Here is a 17,535-nt window from a genome sequence, read left to right on the forward strand (position 1 = left end):
TGGCGGATTTGCTCGCCTCGGAGATTCACGGCAGCCCTCAGTTTGGCCATTTTCGTGAACCTACAGTCCAGGTCAACTCCTCCTGTGTCTGACTTGGAGTTGGGAGGTTTCAGGGGAACCTGGGCCCTCCCTCTACTCTGGGTTCCAGCCCAGGGCCCTGTGGAATGCAGCTGTCTAGAATGCCTCCTGGAACAGCTGTGCGACAGCTACAACTCCCTGGGCTACTTCCCTATGGCCTCCTCCCAACACCTTCTTTGTCCTCACCATAGGACCTTCCTCCTGTTGTCTGATAGATAATGCTTGTACTCCTCAGTCCTCCAGCGGTATGCGTTCTCACTCTCAGCTCCTAGTGCCTCTTGCTCCCAGCTCCTTACACGCACACCACAAACTGAAGTGAGGTCCTTTTTAAACTCAGGTGCCCTGATTAGCCAGCCTTAATTGAGTCTAGCAGCTTCTTGGTTGGCTGCAGGTGTTCTTATCAGCCCGTCTGTCTTAATTGTTTCCAGAAAGATCCTGATTGTTCTGGAACCTTCCCTGTTGCCTTACCCAAGGAAAAGGGACCTACTCAACCTGGGGCTAATATATCTGCCTTCTATCACTCTCCTGTAGCCATCTGGCCTGACCCTGTCACAAAGCGTTAGTCTAGCCAGCACAAAAACTGTAACTGTGGTTGGTCTACCCTTTAAAATTTGAGTTTTGCCGTTAATAACAGCCCCATACAAAGGACAGTGAAGGATGAAACTCATTGCAGAAATGGAAGCGGCTTTGCCCAGCCCATGGAGTCCTCCTGCTATGTTGGCAATTGGTCTGTGTCTATATTAAGTTTGCTGTGGAGAAGAAATTTTTGTTGAGAGACAGGATCAGGGAGTTCTGGTGGCTCAGTGCTGGGAAGAGTGCTTGGCTCTAGTGCAGTAGCTCAGTACATTGCATTCTTATAAGTGCAACAGGAGCCTTGAAATGGCGATGTGTGTGTGGAGGGATTCTTGTGGGACAAGTGTATCCTGCCCTGTGGAAAACTTGTTAAAGCCACGATATCGTCTAGGGAGGAAGAGAACGTGAGCACCACTAGGTGGATTAGATAATCCAGCTGGCTCTCGCTAACCAAAGTCCTCTGAAGACGAACATTCCCTTTCAAAATTAATGTGGGTCAATCTTTCCATTAAGCAGTTGGAACCTCCCATTCCCATTGTAGTGCATAAGAACATGCTGACATTGCCTTCTGTTTGCCTTCCTGGTATTTCCTTCCACAAAGTGGCCTTTTTACATATTTTATCCTTTCGCTGCAGCTTCATCCAGGAGTGGCACTCTTTCAGTTTGCCGATAACAGAGAGCCCCCAGTGAGGTGTGGCAGTCAAGCGCATCATTGGAATAAATTGTGTCATAAATTATCAACAAAACCAGCTCCTTCCTTCTAACAGAGCTCAGCGGTGTCCCAGGCATGACAACCAAACGTGTTTTAATAGAGCAGTTTCAAAGGAGAGGCCTTTTTAGTATCCCGCTTTATTTTCAGCTTGTGTCTGGGGGAAACGGGGTGTAAAACACATAGTTTAGATCCCTCCAAACAAAACAATTGAAAATACAGAGTGATTTTGCCCTAATACTTTGCATTTTCCCTTCTCTGCTAGTTTGGGCTCCTGCACTGCCCTTCCACACCCCCAGAATGAACCAGATTTTAGCAAACCAGGAAAGTCCATCACTGCACTACAGAAGATTTGCAGAACACACAAGGGAACTAACTGGTTGGGCCAATTTCCGACTTTGTATCCAAAGTGAGAGATGAAGAAAGCGGCAAAGGAGGAGTTGGCCGTACAGACAAGTGACTCATACTCTGTCCTGTCTCCTCTCTCGTTCTGGTACCTTGGAAAAATTGGTTTTGCAAATGACTATTTTTCCCTGCTAGGTTCTTTGAGCAATAGGCACCTGCACTAATAGAGTCCAGCTCCCGGAGAAGGGTGCCCGACTTTGGCAGTGTAACAGTTTGCATGCTTTTCACATGGATAAATTGTTCTTTAAAATTTCTACAAAATATCCAGCTCAAACAGACTTCAGGCAAATAAGTTGTCTCTTGCTGCTCTATGGGACTAGTTGTCTGCTGTGTCTAGATTCTGTATGTGTAAAAATACAGGTTGAAGTCCTGGCCCCATCAAGTCCATCTCACAACTCCTGTTGACTTCAGTAGGATCAGGATTTCACCCCAGTGTGTAATAATTTTGCAGATAGCTCTGTGTATTTTTCTCTTCGTTTATATCTCTATACTGATAGAGGTCCAGGGTGGGAAAGCTTTCGTGCTAGCTTAGCGACATGTTTAAAAGCCCTATATCTCATGTAGCGCTAGAAATTAGATCTTTTTTCCAACAGCCAGAGAATCTTCCTAGCTTCCCCATGAGGGACACAGCACTAGTTTAGTCCTGGAAGTGAAGCCCCAGTACTGGGCTTTGAAGATCTTATTTTTAGTACAGAAAAGCTATATGATCTTATTCTTGGTCATTTGATCAGCTTTTCTAGCACCCTTTTAGTCTTGTACTGTTGGAACCCAGGACAAGTCAGGCACTTGGCATTACAGATAGGATACGAGCAACCTTCCCAATAAAATGTTTGAAAAACTCTAAACCATTTTTGAAATCTTTTATTTTCGTGTGACAGACAAGGCATATATTGAGTATGTGAATTATTTATCTCAGTACATATATAATGTACAGTAATATCTTAGCTATGATGCTTACAGCTTGCAGTTTAATGCTAGTCAATGTTTCTGTAGTGCTCCTGGACCTTCTCACCTTTGGCTTTAAAGGGAAATGGCTAGGAAGCCTTGACTGGCTTGTGTTGAATTAAAAAAAAATAAAGAAATAAAAGCGCCGTAGAGGTCGAGTAGCAATAAAAATGAACCGTGGTTGGCAGAACCACTCATATGGAGCCCACAGAGCCACAGCCAGGTTTGCACTCTGTCTAGGTATGTGTACAGCCCTGAATGCTCACAATAGGATCATAGCAATGTTGGGCTGGAAGGGACCTCGAGAAGTCGAGCCCCCAGCACTGAGGCAGGACTGTGTAAACCCCTACCATCCCTGACAGGTATCTTCCAACTTGTTCCCAAATACCTCCAGTGATGGGGATTCTGCAACCTCCCTTGGAAGCCTGTTCCAGAGCTTAACCATTGTTAGAAACTGTAACTGTTAGCAATATTTCCTAATATCTAACCTAAATCTCCCTTGCTGCAGTTTAAACCCATTGCTGCTTGTCCTACCTTCAGTGGACATGGAGAACAATTGAGGACAGACTTGTTTATAAGCGCTCTTAACAGGTTTTAAGACTGTTACAGTAGAACCTCAGAGTTATGAACACCTCAGGAATGGAGGTTGTTTATAACTCTGAACTGTTCATAACTCTGAACAAAACGTTATGGTTGTTCTTTCAAAAGTTTACAACTGAACATTGGCTTAATACAGCTTTGAAAATTTACTTTATAGAAGAAAAATGCTGCTTTCCCTTTATTTATTTTTTTAGTAGTTTACATTTAACACAGTACTGTACAGTATTTGCATTTTGGTTTATTTGTCTGTGCCACTGCCTGATTGCATACTTCCGGTTCCAAATGGGGTGTGTGGTTGACTGGTCTGTTTGTAACTATGGTATTTGCAACTCTGAGGTTCTACTGTATCACGACACAGCTCCCCCCCCCACCCCCTTTCGTGGTCTTCAAGACTAAACATACCCAGTTTTGTTTAACCTTGCCTCATAGGTCAGGTTTTCTTTTTTCTTGCTTTCCTCAGGACTCTTTCCAATTTATCCACATTAATTCCTAAAGGTGTCTAAAGTACTCTGGCTGAGAACTCACCAGAGCTCAGCAGAGCAGAACAATTACCTCTTGTGTCTCATTTACAACACTCCTGTTAATACACCCCAGAAAATTAGCCTTTTTCACAACTGCCTCATGTTGTTGACTCCTGTTCAGTTTGAGATCCACTATAACCCCCAGATCCTTTTCCACAGTACTACCACCGAGCCAGTCACTCCCCATTTTGTAGCTGTGCATTTGATTTTTCCTTCCAAAGTCTAGTACTGTGAGTGCCTCTCATACAGCAGTGAGTGAGGGCTCACAAACAGTCCTATGACATAGGAAAGTGTCATTGTGCCCATTGTACAGGTGACGAAGGTGGGGCCAAGAGAGAGGAAATGTCTTTCTCGGGGTCAAATGGGGTCTGTGGACCTGAACATTAGACACCCTGAGTTATTTGTAACGATGCTCACATAGACTTCCCAAAATAAATGTGGAGAACCTTGTAGTGGCTCTGCTGCCCTCTCATCCTGCAGACGTTCACCCATGTGTGCTGTGAGTCTGACTTATGCCCTTCTCTCTCTGAGTGCAAAATGGATCCCAAATGTTATGAGTCTTTCCCTTTAAAGATAAAAATAGGGAATACCGTGACCACATGTGTACTCCCCAATTAAATACTCGTTAAGCCAAAACCTAACCCAGAAGCTGCTCTACTTTTGGAAATTCAGGGCGTGTTTTCTTTTTTTTTCTTCAGCATGATAGCTTCACACAGCAAAGGGGTGTAGATCTGTAGCGAGAGGAAAACATCTGTGGTATTTAGATGTTGCTTATAATTATTAGAATTGGGAGCACTGGCTGTTGGGAGTCTGAAAGGACAGGAAACAGGAAGGAGGGGGGAGGAGTTGAAGAGGCTGAGGGAGAGCTACTGAGGGTGCAGCAGCAGCTTGGAAAGAGGTTTCTACTTTAAAAAAATAAAGTCCTGTTGAAGTTTATTAGTACCTTGCCTGGCTACTACAACATTTTGGCAATGAGGATGGATCTTCTGCCTCTGAACCCACCTGCAGCTTTTCTACAAAGCCCAGGTGAGCCTCCAATTGCTTTTACTGCCTGGAGCCATATGTTTGAGACTTATCTGCTTGCAATCAGTGATACAGAGATTTCTGAAGTAAGAAAGCGTGCTTTGCTAATCCACTGCCTTGGAGCAGAAGGGCAGCATATATTTTACACTTTTCTCCTTGCAGATGATAAATATGAGACTGCACTCACTGCATTAAATAACTTTTTTGTACCAAAAGTGAATGTAGTAGCTAATCACTACAGATTTCGCCAGCATGAGCAGAAACCAGGGGAGACTATAATGCAATATGTTTCTTCCCTGAGGAGTCTGATTGTAACTTGTGACTTTGGGAATATGGCAGATGAGATGATTAGACCAGCTCATTGAGAAAACAACCATGCTTCGTCTAAGAGACTGCTTACTTCTAGAACCACAACTTACACTAGAAAAAGCAATAACTTTTGCTACCCAGATTGAGTCAGCTACAGCTGAAGCTAAAATAATGAGCATAGATACAGGAGGCACAGTCCAGGCTGTGACTCCTTTGCAGAAAAGTTCACTATCATTGCAGACAAACAATTACAAGAGGAAAACTAATGAAAAACCACCAAATCAGCACATTCAAAATACAGTAAAAGCATGCTTTCACTGTGGATCCCCACAACACCTTACAAGCTACACAGGATGTCCGGGAAAAGTAGCTCAGTGCAATCATTGCAAAAAGATTGGGCATTTTGCTAAAGTATGTCGCAGCAGCCAGTTCAATCAACAGGCTCATGCAGTTACAATACCAGTTGTTACTGTGCTGAGTGTGGACAAAATCACACTGCACATATTCCAGAACAAATAAAGTGCACGGTAAACATTTCCGCCATACCCTCAGGCAAATCACACTCTATTCAGCTAATGTTGGACACTGGCTCAGCAGTATCTATACTACCTGATTCCATCTATTTGCATTACTTTAAATATGTGCCTCTTTCTGAACCCAAACTTTACATATTCCAGTATGTGGCTGCCTGCCAGCAATAGTTACTTTTGGTGATTGCTGTGTGACTGCAGAGTTCAACATTGTCCACAAAGGCACTCCTATCCTTGGCAGAGATTTATTGGCTGTTTTAAATCTCAGGGTAGTTAATGGACGAATTGATCTTCCTCAGCAAAGCACTCTTGCGGTAACACACCTGTTTCAGCTGGGACCCAACACCAGGTCGAGGAGAAACTCGGCTGTGTTTATGGGTTTCCGCATAAAGTTAAAATGCGGACTAATGTGATGCCTGTATGACAGAAATTACAGCGCTTACCATTTTCAGTCAGGGAAGCTGTTTCAGAGGAACTTAGAAAATTTGTTCAAGAGGACATTAGTGAAGAGATTAACTCCTCGGAATGGGTTTCACCTATAGCAGTGACTCAGAAGAAGGGTGGAGCCATTCGCCTTTCTGTGGAATTAAGGGAGCCAAATAAAGCTATTGTGATTGACAGCCATCCTCTTCCTCGCACAGAAGAAGTATTTGCAGAACTCCATGGAGCAAAGATGTTTTCTATTCTTGATTTGCAGAGCGCATACCACCAGATTATGTAGCATGAAGATAGCAGAGACCTCACAGCATTTATTACGCATGAGGGACTATTCCATTTTAAACGTGTTCCGTAGGGTCTCGCATCAGCCCCAAGTGCCTTCCAAAAAATGATGTCATTGATTTTGAAGAATCAACATAGAGTTCAGTGCTATTTGGATGATATTATCGTGTTTGGAAATACTTCGGAGGAGCATGACAATAACCTGCAGTCTGTACTAAACTGCATCAGCAAAGCAGGCCTCAAGCTCAATAGGTCCAAATGCAAATTTAGACAAACTGAACTCTCCTTTCTGGGGCATACAATTTCACAGGCTGGACTAAAACCTGATCTGGCTCATATCCTGGGAATTTCAAATGCTCCTCCTCCAACAGATTTGCAAACCTTACGTTCCTTCTTGGGTCTTACCTCCTGGTATGCAAAATTCATTCCCAATTATGCTTCTGTCATTGAACCGTTACGAGAATTACTACGGGGAAGTTCAACCTTAGTGTGGACAACGGATGCTTCTGATTATGGACTTGGAGCTGTCCTCACACAACTTCATGAGGACAACACAGGGAGGACTGTTGCATTTGGTTCAAGGACACTAAGTAATGCTGAGAGACAATATTCTACAGTCGAAAAAGAAGCACTTGCTTGTGTCTGGGCTACAGAAAAACGGAGAACTTACCTGTGGGGCCGCACGCTCAAGTTGCGCACAGACCACAGCCCTTTGACAACATTGCTCACCACGAAAGGACTGGGAAGAGCAGGATACCGTATTGCTCGATGGTCTGCAAGACTACTCTCTTTCAGTTATGAACTGGAATATAAGCCTGGAAATCAAAATATGGTGGTTGATTACCTTTCTTGCCTGCCGTTGCCTTCACCAGATGGTCCACCGGAGGATGAGGATGTAGTAGTTGTGCTTATTACAAGCACTCTTACTGCAATTACAAGAGAACAATTTCAAACTGCTTGCTCAGCGTGTCCAATTCAACAAAAACTATGGGAATTTCTGACAAAGGGATGGCCCAGTAACCCTAAAAACCTTGACCCAGTTTTGCTGCGTTATTTTAGAGTTTGGGATGAACTTTCTTTGCTCGATGGCTGTGTGCTACGAGGTACACAGCGGTGACTTGTGCCAGAAGAATTACACTCAAAACTCATACACCTGGCACACGATACTCATCAAGGAATTGTCAGAACCAAACAATGGCTAAGGAATCTGTATTGGTGGCGAGGGATGGACTCTCAAACTGAAGCACTCTTAAAATCCTGTGTCACTTGCCAAATGCATGATAAGACAGCTGTGACACGTACCCCTCCATTACAGCCTGTTCCTCTTCCTGAATCTGCATGGGAAAAAGTGGTGGTTGACATTGTAGGACCCTTTGATACTGCTCCAATTGACTGCTGTTATGCCATCATCTGAATAGACTATTTCAGTAAATGGCCTGAGGTAGCGTTTACATTGCAAATCTCTTCTGCTACAATAATTAAGTTCCTCTCTTCAGTTTTTAGCAGGGAAGGTAACCCCAAAGAACTGGTTTCAGATAATGGTAGTCAATTTACTTCCCTGGAATTTGAAACTTTTCTGGCACAGAGGAACATTTTACACAGAAGATCATCCCTATACTACCCTCAAGCCAATGGGGAAATCGAACAGTTTAACAGAAGTTTGAAAGAGAGTTTGCAAATGACTAAACTGGAAGGGCGATTGTGGATACCCTTCACTACTGATTTCTTGCAAGCATACCGGGCTACACGACATGCCACAACGCAAAGATCACCCGCAGAGTTACTGCATGGGAAACAGATGAATACTAAACTGAACATTGCTGGATTGTTAAAGGCACGACCTGAGACCCCAACTGAGGATGATGTAAGAAAAACAGTTGAACAGAACCAAGCAAAGTCTAAGGCTTTCACAGACAAGCAGCAGGGTGCTAAGGAACCAAAGTTTCAGTGTGGTTCCTTCGTTAGAATACGAAAACCTGGAATTTTACACAAAGGGGACCAATAATTCACAGCTCCTCTTAAAATCATAGAGAAGAAGGGACCTTACACTTATCGACTTTCTGATGGGTGGGTATGGAATGCTTCTTATCTTGCATCTGCCTATGCACCAAGAGGAGATTATGCCAATGCACAGTCTGCATTGGATGACTTCACTGTAGTATCAACACAACAAGACATTGCACTGGAACTGGGGCTTGAGAGACGGCCTGTCAGACCCAGACGACCACCTGTCTGGACTAGAGACTATGTTATGTAGTATCTACAGTGTTTTAGTGTAATAATTCTGTCAACAGTATAGTGCCTTGTTTCCTATTTGTTCCTGTGGTTAGAACAACGTTTATTGTAATTGGGAGAGTTTCTTAAGAGAGGAGGGAATGTGGTGTTTAGATGTTGCTTGTAATTATTAGAATTGGGAGCACTGGCTGTTGGGAGTCTGAAAGGACAGGAAATAGGAAGGAAGGGGGAGGAGTTGAAGAGGCTGAGGGAGAGCTGCTGAGGGTGCAGCAGCGGCTTGGAAAGGGGTTTCCACTTCAAAAAATAAAGTCCTGTTGAAGTTTGTTAGTACCTTGCCTGGCTACTACAACATCATCTTGCTCCACCAAGACATAGTTGTGGGGCTGAGAACAGGGCAGGCTTCACTGTATATGGGGGACCATTTCAGCACGTACCCATGAGAGAGAGGGCCATTTCAGAGTGCATAGCGCTCTGTGCCATAAGAGAATTCTGCCCTAGCATCGCTTGTCTGCCTTCAAGTCATTAATTGACCATGTGAAATGGTGACCACACGGTGGTGCTGAAAAAGTTTGAGAAGTCACGGTATGTAACAGGGTGCGTCTGGGCAGTAGGCCTGAAATCGTCAGGGTGATAGAGGTTCTGATGTGGATCTAAGCAGTGTCTGGGCATCAGAATAATAGACAGTGTAGCGCTAGTTCTGGGCAACAGCTGCAAGGATTACAGAATTAACAAGGATGCAGCACAGGTCCTGGACTGCAGCTCCAGGCGCTCCTGGGTTTAATATGCATTGTGCATGTTGCCATTAATAACAATAATTAATAGCACTTTACCTTCTCAAAGTCTGGCACAAACTCTGCCTAGCTAGTCCTCACTGCACACGTGCTAGGTACCTGTTGGTGAGTGGGGTTCCTCTCCCACAGAGCGAGAAGTGAGGTGCTGGGAGGGGAAGTGGTTTCCTCCAGGAGACACTGAAGAGGCTGGGATTAAGTATGAGGAGTCCTTCACTCCTGTAGAGCATGCTTTGCCTCAGGTTGGCATGTGTTTTAACTAGGTCAGGGTGTATTTCCAGGCCCTCTGTGCTGCGTTCGTCCTGGAGATTTGATCAGCTTGTCTGTGGGTTTGCAGCGCTGGCAGCAAATGCAGTGAGGGAAGATGCTGGCTGTTATGCCCAGCACATCGTGATGCCTCATGTACCGCTGAATTCTGCCTGCAGGCATCCGTGCTGCTCTGTGTGCAGGTGGCATGTAGTGACTGAAGCTGCTTCCGTTCTCACAGCCCTGTGAATCCCGGCACACGAGGGCAGGCTTTCTGAAGTGTTTTACCCTCAGGAGTCTGTTGCCCTTTGGGGTTGCTACATTAGAGTGGTGCAGAGTTTCCCGTCGCAACTGTGTTTTGATGGAAAATCAGGTTTTTGACAAAACAAAATTTTTCACAAAATGTGTCTGCTTTCCATGGAGAAATTCTTTTTATTTTTTGTCCAAAAGTGGAACACCCAACCCCAAAGTGAAATGCTGCTGCAGAGCCTCATGAGAGTTGTAGTTCAAGTGCCTCGTGCTCCCGTTCTCCTCTACAGACCAACTTTCTAATAGCACAGAACCGAACACCCTTGCCTCACCCCGCTCACTCCATCCCCCCTCCCTCTGTTGCTTACTCTCCCTCACCCGCACTCGCTCATTTGCACCGGGCTGGGGGGGGGTGTCCCTTTTCGACCAGGTGTTCCGGTTGAAAACTGGACACCTGGCAACCCTATGTAACAGCCAGACTTCCCATGATGCACATGTCACTGCGATGATGTCCCACCACCCCCCTCCACCAAGAGGGGAGAGATCATGGTGCATCCTGGGAGATGTAATCTGGACAGCAAACCGAGCCTGTATGGGAGCATGAGGAACCTGTGGTACAACTCCCAGGAGCACCGCGGTGGCATTTCAGAACCAAAATATTTTGGATTTTGATTTTTTTTGTAGGAAAACTGGAAATTTCCTGTGTGTGTGGGGAGAACCTGTTTTCCAGCCAGCTCTAGTCGGACACCTTTAAGGGTAGCCTGTTTCTGAGGGGAACTTTGCCAAGTGAAGAGAGATTTTTGGAAGCTGGACAATGGGTCCCCCTCCTTCTCTGATTCTGCTCTGTCAATTCTCTGTTCTCCTGGTTCCTGACCGCTCCCTCAGCCAGGGAGAGGCAGCAGGATTGCAGCAGAGGGGAATTGTTACAGGGCTGAAGGTGGCTCCATGCAGGCTGGTGGGTTTTGACATTGGTCTGTGTGGCGGTTCAATGACAAGACAGAACACAGCTTTTAGCAAGCAAGCAGGCTGGTCTGCTAACCGACTTCTGCCTGTCAGCTTTCCACCTTCCCCTTTATTCTCTCTCTCCCCCCGCGCATTACATTCTCCAACAGATAAAAGGAATACACTGGCTTTGTTTAACATTCTTATTTACCAATTTCTATCTACCGCATTCCTTGCTCTCGGGCCTTGAGCCCAGTCCTGAGAGGCTTCCCACAATACATGTCATCTTGGCGAGATTCCAAGGTTGATGCCCTTGAAAGGAGCTGTGTGTGCACAAGTCCAGCACAACACTCTGGGTGTGCCCTGAATGTTGCCAACCACATAAACCTTGTATGAATCCTACATCCCCTCCTTTTTTGTTTATTTGTGCTCGGCCATCTCATGGTAGCCATCAATTTGCATTTGCAAGCCAATTAACTCCCGGACAGACAAGGTCATAACTCGTGGAGCCTGCCAGGGCGGGTCTCGACAAAGCCTTAACAAAAAGGAATACATTGTACACAGCAGCAGCAAAAAATAAGCTTAAGAAGGTAAAGTGTGATTGGCCGGGCCCCGATTAGCCATGCTAGAGTACTGGGAAGAGAGGTTCGAGTAAGCGGCGAGCATCATCTCATTCCCAATTTCCTCAGGGTGATGACATACTGGAATAAGGCATGTACCTAACAATTCTTCAGCTGCTACAAAATCAAATAAACAAAAGTGGGTAACATTTGCTATTGAAGCCAATCTTTCCCATAGGTTATATGTCATTCGGGCCCGTAATGGAGAAAGCGCTCCCGAGTCAACCCCTGCAGGAAATAGCAAGCACAAAAGGCATACAATCAATAGAGAATTAGCAGTAATTTGGGCGAAAATTGCCACAAACAAAGTCTCAGGAGTCTCTGGCTGTTGGTTTGCTGCCAGTCTTCGTTGAGCCACGGCGACCAATGCTTTTACTGCTCCGCATGTCACGGGCTGGCTTGGGATGCTACGTCTCCTCCGTTTCCGTCCCGTCGTTGTCGACCTGGGAGGCACCGCGTTCTCCTCCAAGGTCAGCTGAAACTCCGGTATGGGGTTCGACAGCCCCTGGTGCCACGCCATGCTGTTTCAGTGCCGGTTGCACACACCGGGCTGGAACCCACAACGGTCCTGCAGAGAGAAACACAGCAGCATATCCCCAACCCCAAGTGATTAGAGGTACTGGGCCCAGCCACTGCGGATCGGGCAGCTGATGGTAATAGATACGCGGTCTTTCCATTTGTGAAAATGCCGATCCGCGGGGGTCTGCTGATCTGCGTTCAGCGTTAAATTATTTAAAGTAAACAAAAGGATATGCAGTTGTTGCTGAATGTCTCCTAAGATTCGGAGACGCAGCTCCCCTTGTTTTAACTGTTTGTCGAGCAAGATTTTTAGCATGCGATTTGCACGTTCAACAATAGCTTGGCCTGTGGAATTATAAGGGATCCCGTGTTTGAGACGGACGTCCCATTGGGCACAAAAGGTGAAAAGTGCTGTGGAGCAATAGGCTGGGGCATTATCCGTTTTTTTCTGGCTCGGGTGACCCATAACAGCAAAACAGGCTAGCAAATGGTGAATAACTTTGGGAGTGGCTTCCCCATGCTGTGGGGTCTCCCAAAGGAATCCCGAATAGGTATCAATGGAAACATGTAAAAACAAATAGGGGCAGAATTGTGGCACGTGAGTGACATCCATTTGCCACAGCTGATTCGCTGCGGTACCTCTGGGGTTAACGGCATAAGAAAAGGTAGGGGCAGCAGCGGCACAGTGGGGGCAGGAACCAACAATGGAACATGCATGATCAGCAGGAATATGAAACTGTCGGGCCAAGACAGAGGCAGACTGATGAAAAAAGGAATGGCTTTCAATGGGGTCAGAAAAAAGGGAATTTACCTGACCACGTAACGCGTGATCGGCGCGCGCATTGCCTTCAATGAGTAGCCCAGGCAGATGGGTATGACTGCAAATATGAGCAACAAAATAAGGGGAATTACGAGTGGTGATGAGATACTGTAAGGACAGAAACAGGCGAAGGAGGTCCGCATCGACTTGAGGGGTAATGAGGGCAAGGGGTAAATAATCAATTACCTGATAAACATAATGCGTGTCCACAATCAAATTAAAGGGACAATCAGCAAAAAGTTGAAAGGCCAAAATAACAGCAGCTAGTTCCAAGGACTAGTAAAGCTCTCCAAGCGCTGTGCATGCAAATATTGTTGTACAAGTGAATGAAGCGCTTTCAGCTTTTCTAGAGGGAGGGGCCACTAGTCAATCCATACGGGCTCTAAGGATTGCCATACCAATGGTAATGCGGATGGCAAGGTGGGTGAGGGAGGATTTTGGGCCATTATATATTAATATCGAGGGTGGTGTCCAGCTTTGTAAGTAAATCATGGCCCCAAATATTGAGGTGGACAGGGAGTACAAAAGGGCGGATTGTAGCAAGGGCACAGCCTCCTGGTTTAGAGACCGTGACCCAAGACAAACTTTGGCGCTCGGGTTTGCTACCCCCGATCCCCCACAACTCTTTAGAAGGAACTGTTGGCCAACCGACTGGCCACTCCGGATCACGAATCACCGTAACGTCAGCTCCAGTGTCCACCAACCCTGTAAAAGGAACATTATTTAAGAGAAGTGTTAACTGAGGTTGTGAGGGGCGGACCGACATTGTCAGAGCAACAAGTGGAGAGGACGTGCTGTGAGACAGCGAGTGAGACAACGTTGATCCAAAGCCGCCTCCACCCTGGGTTCGATCCTCGGCGGCTGGCACCTGATAGGGGACTAAAATCAATTGTGCAATTGACCGTCCACGCGGGAGCAACTGTGGAAGATGGGTCCATACCTGAACCTTAATAACGCCGGTGTAATCGGCGTCAATGACTCCTGGGATGAAAAAAAAACCCTGTTTCCCAGCGTGTGAGCGAGGGAGGACCAGACCCACAAATCCGGCAGGGAGAGGTCCCGTCACCTGTGTAGGTATGGCACAAACCTCCCCTGGCAACTGAAAATCAGCGTCCTCCTGCATAATCAAATCAAGCCCTGCACTTCCGGCAGTCGCCGCCCTCATGGAATCTATGGATTGTAAGGCAGAGGAACAGTTGTCTGAGTGGGAAACACCCCCGTTTGGCCCTGGGTTCGGGGGGGACCCGTCGTGCGGTTTCCCGACCCGCTACGACACTGATTAGCCCAGTGATAGCCCTTCCGACACTTGGGGCACTTCTTTGAGGGGCGGGCGGGCGCCGTCGATGAGCGGCACTCCCGCTGAAAGTGACCCTCCTTACCACAGCGGTAACAACGCTTCCCCTCCTTCCCGGTTTTCCGCAGGGCGGCGGCCAGAACTCCAGCCTTATGTGCTTGGGTTCCGATGTTTTGGCACGCCCGCAGCATGTCCGACAGCTCTAGAATTCCAGAGGCTTGTGCAGCCTGGAGAGCACAGCGGCAATCCTCGTTCGCATTTTCAACCGCCATTTTTAGCAGGATCTCCTGAGCTGCCGCAGGGTTATCCACCTGTCGGAGGATAGCCTCCTGCAGTCTGTTGGTAAAATCCATAAAGGACTCTGATGCACCCTGACGGATACTGGCAAAGCTTTTGGTAGGCTTGCCTGAATCCGGGACCTTCCGGAAAGCATGCTGGGCGCAGGCGGAAATAATGGGGAAGACGGCCTGAGGGAGTTAAGACTGCAGCTGAACAGTAGCAAACTGGCCCTCCCCTGCCAAGTGCTCATAAATGATACCTTGCTCTCTATAAACCTGGGCCTGGCGTTCCGCCATCTGCCGATACTCACTAAGCCAAATAACATACTGACTGGGCGTCAGCATCATGCGCAACAGCGCCTTCCAATCTTCAGGGATCAGGGTGTACCCAGTACCTAGCCCTTCAATGAGACCACGCACATACGTGCTAGTCAGGCCGAACTCGCAAATCGCTTTCTTTACCTCTCTGATCACCGAGTAAGGCAAACTGACCCAGTTTGCAACCTGGTTGCCCTGGCCATCATCCTGCCAGGTCAGCGGACAAACTGAGACCAGATCAGCCAGCTCCTCTGCTGTAATATCTGAGCGAGTCCTCGCTGCGTGAACCATTTGTTGCACCAGCAAAAGCCCTTGAGCAGATGCAGACGACCCCCCGGGGGGCCCCGGAGCATGGAGCCCCACGAGCGGAGGGCGATCACACACTGGCTCCGGTGGAGAAGGCCAGGGAGGCAGTGGTAATAGAGGCACTGGGGGCGAAGCAGGGGGAGGGATGGTTGCAGGAGCGGACGGGGGTGGCGGGATCGGCAGCCCCTCTGTTGGCGCGGGAGAGGGTCTTTCTGAGGTGACACACCGTGTTGCATCGGTAGGAGGGGGGGTGGCTGCAGGAGCGGACGGGCGTGGCGAGATCACCAGCCTCGCGAGGGAGGGCCTGTCCGAGGCGACACGCTGTATCGCGTCGCGGCAGAGGTGCCAGGCATGTAAAGCCTGCACGGACGCCTGAGGCTCTTCGTGCAATGTCTGGCCCAACCGCTCCCAGTCCGCTAGCTTAAGGGTTCCAGCTTCAGGGTACCATGGGCATTGGGCACTCACCTCCTGTAGCAGGAGAGTGAGTTCTCGAGTGGGGCAGTCATGCTGAGCCTTATGCAGCAAATACTGTAGCTCATTGCGGTGTTGCACTTGCAAAGCAGAGAGGGAGCTTCCCATACTTACCACAACGAAAAATACTCACCGGGATCCACGAAGCGGATGAGTGACGCGTCTGAAACCCTTGCTGGGCGAGGTGAGTGCTGAGGGCCCCACATTTGGGCGCCAGTTGTGGCGGTTCAATGACAAGACAGAACACAGCTTTTAGCAAGCAAGCAGGCTGGTCTGCTAACCGACTTCTGCCTGTCAGCTTTCCACCTTCCCCTTTATTCTCTCTCTCCCCCCGCGCATTACATTCTCCAACAGATAAAAGGAATACACTGGCTTTTGTTTAACATTCTTATTTACCAATTTCTATCTACCGCATTCCTTGCTCTCGGGCCTTGAGCCCAGTCCTGAGAGGCTTCCCACAATACATGTCATCTTGGCGAGATTCCAAGGTTGATGCCCTTGAAAGGAGCTGTGTGTGCACAAGTCCAGCACAACACTCTGGGTGTGCCCTGAATGTTGCCAACCGCATAAACCTTGTATGAATCCTACAGGTCTGTTAGGAAGGACTCGCTGTGGGGGAGATCATTAGAGAGAGACTGGAGGAAGTGCAAGAAAGCCACAGGGGGACAATCTGCATTTACTCCTCTGAGGGTTAACAGAGAACTGAGGAGATACCTGCTCAGGGTGTCCCCCCATTTCCATGTGGTCCTGCCTATGTCTGTCAGTCCCTGAGCAGCCTCGTGTCTGTCATTCTATCTAACGCACTTGCCTCATCCCCATTGACATAGCATCTGAACATCCCACAGTGTGACATCTCTGTCCCCACAACGCTCCTGGAAGGAGAGAAGTGCTGTTATCCCCAGGTGACTGAGGCACAGGAAAACCAATGGCTGGGTTTGCAGAGGTGAACATGTCGAAGGTCACCTTCCCAAGGTCGCATTGTGGGGTGTCGCTGGCAGAGCAGGAAATTATTCCCGGACTAGAGCCCTAATCACGGGGCCAGTCTTCTCACCTGCAGTTTGTGCCACCTTCCATGCTAATGATCAGCCACAGCCTGTCTTTGCAGAGCAGTAGAAACACCCTTGTATTCCCTCTGGATCACTGGATTGTAACTGTTCTTTACAGTCGCACAGTTAATTCCATATTCCCCTAACCGTGTCACAGAGCAAGCCGATTACTGCCCAGAAACCTGAGCCTGGCACATAGGCAGCTCTCTGCCCTAGCATTTCTGGGAAAATCCTTCTGCCCATGTATTTGCCAAATAAAGTGTTTGTGTGTGTGGTCGGGGGCTGGGATTATTTTTGGCAAGCTCAAGTCCTGTTTCCCAGCAGTTTTTAAAAGCCCTTTTTGCAGTTTTCTGTCTGCGTGCTTTCTTCTGAACTCGTCTCATGGCTTCAGGGAATGATGTGGGAGAATGCCTGTTCTTCTGGCCCAAAGAATCTTTTTATCCAAATACATTTTGGTGGTTTACTTTTGCTGGGCAATGTTGTGGTTGACAGAGCCATAGAACTTTTCAGTACACGGTGAGTATGTCTACGCTACCATAGAACACCCATGGCTGGCCATGTCAGCTGGCTCGGGCTCTTGAGGCTTGGGCTGCGGGGCTATAAAATTGCGGTACAGACATCTGGGCTCTTGCTGGAGCCCAGACTAGAACTGCATGATGGGGGAGGGTCCCGGAGCCTTTGCTCCAGCCTGAGTCCAAACATCTACACTGCAATTTTGTAGCCCCACAGCCCGAGTCAGCTGAGATAGGGCAGCGGCGGATGTTTTAGCGCAGTGTAGAGATACCCTAGGAGTGTGCCCCAGATGTCAGGTATGTGCGTGCATGCCTCAGAAAGCAGAAGCATGTTCATACATCTAGGGCGGTCTCCTGCGCTGTTGTAGAGCATTTTCTATCCCAAGTCAAATTGGATTCAGGTGATCATATTATCCACTACTAAAATACAGCCTCCTCTGGGGTGGAATGTAGCAGATATTGAACAGTGCGCAGCATG

The 17,535-nt window shown here is 47.6% G+C and overlaps 1 protein-coding gene and 1 long non-coding RNA gene across 5 annotated transcripts in view; one reads left to right on the top strand and one right to left on the bottom strand.

Annotated features, from left to right (window-relative positions):
• MID2 (midline 2) overlaps positions 1 to 17,535 on the top strand; it is a 336,918-nt gene that overhangs the window by 130,902 nt on the left and 188,481 nt on the right. The gene's annotated exons all lie outside the window — the stretch shown is intronic.
• LOC141993516 (uncharacterized) lies at positions 10,982 to 15,842 on the bottom strand. The gene is made up of 3 exons (XR_012640879.1): positions 15,633 to 15,842; positions 12,824 to 12,890; positions 10,982 to 12,061 (listed from the first exon to the last, which is right to left on the bottom strand). It is a non-coding gene; the product is annotated as an uncharacterized LOC141993516 (long non-coding RNA).

The sequence above is a fragment of the Natator depressus genome, chromosome 9 (assembly GCF_965152275.1).
Source record: "Natator depressus isolate rNatDep1 chromosome 9, rNatDep2.hap1, whole genome shotgun sequence".
NCBI lineage: Eukaryota > Metazoa > Chordata > Testudines > Cheloniidae > Natator > Natator depressus.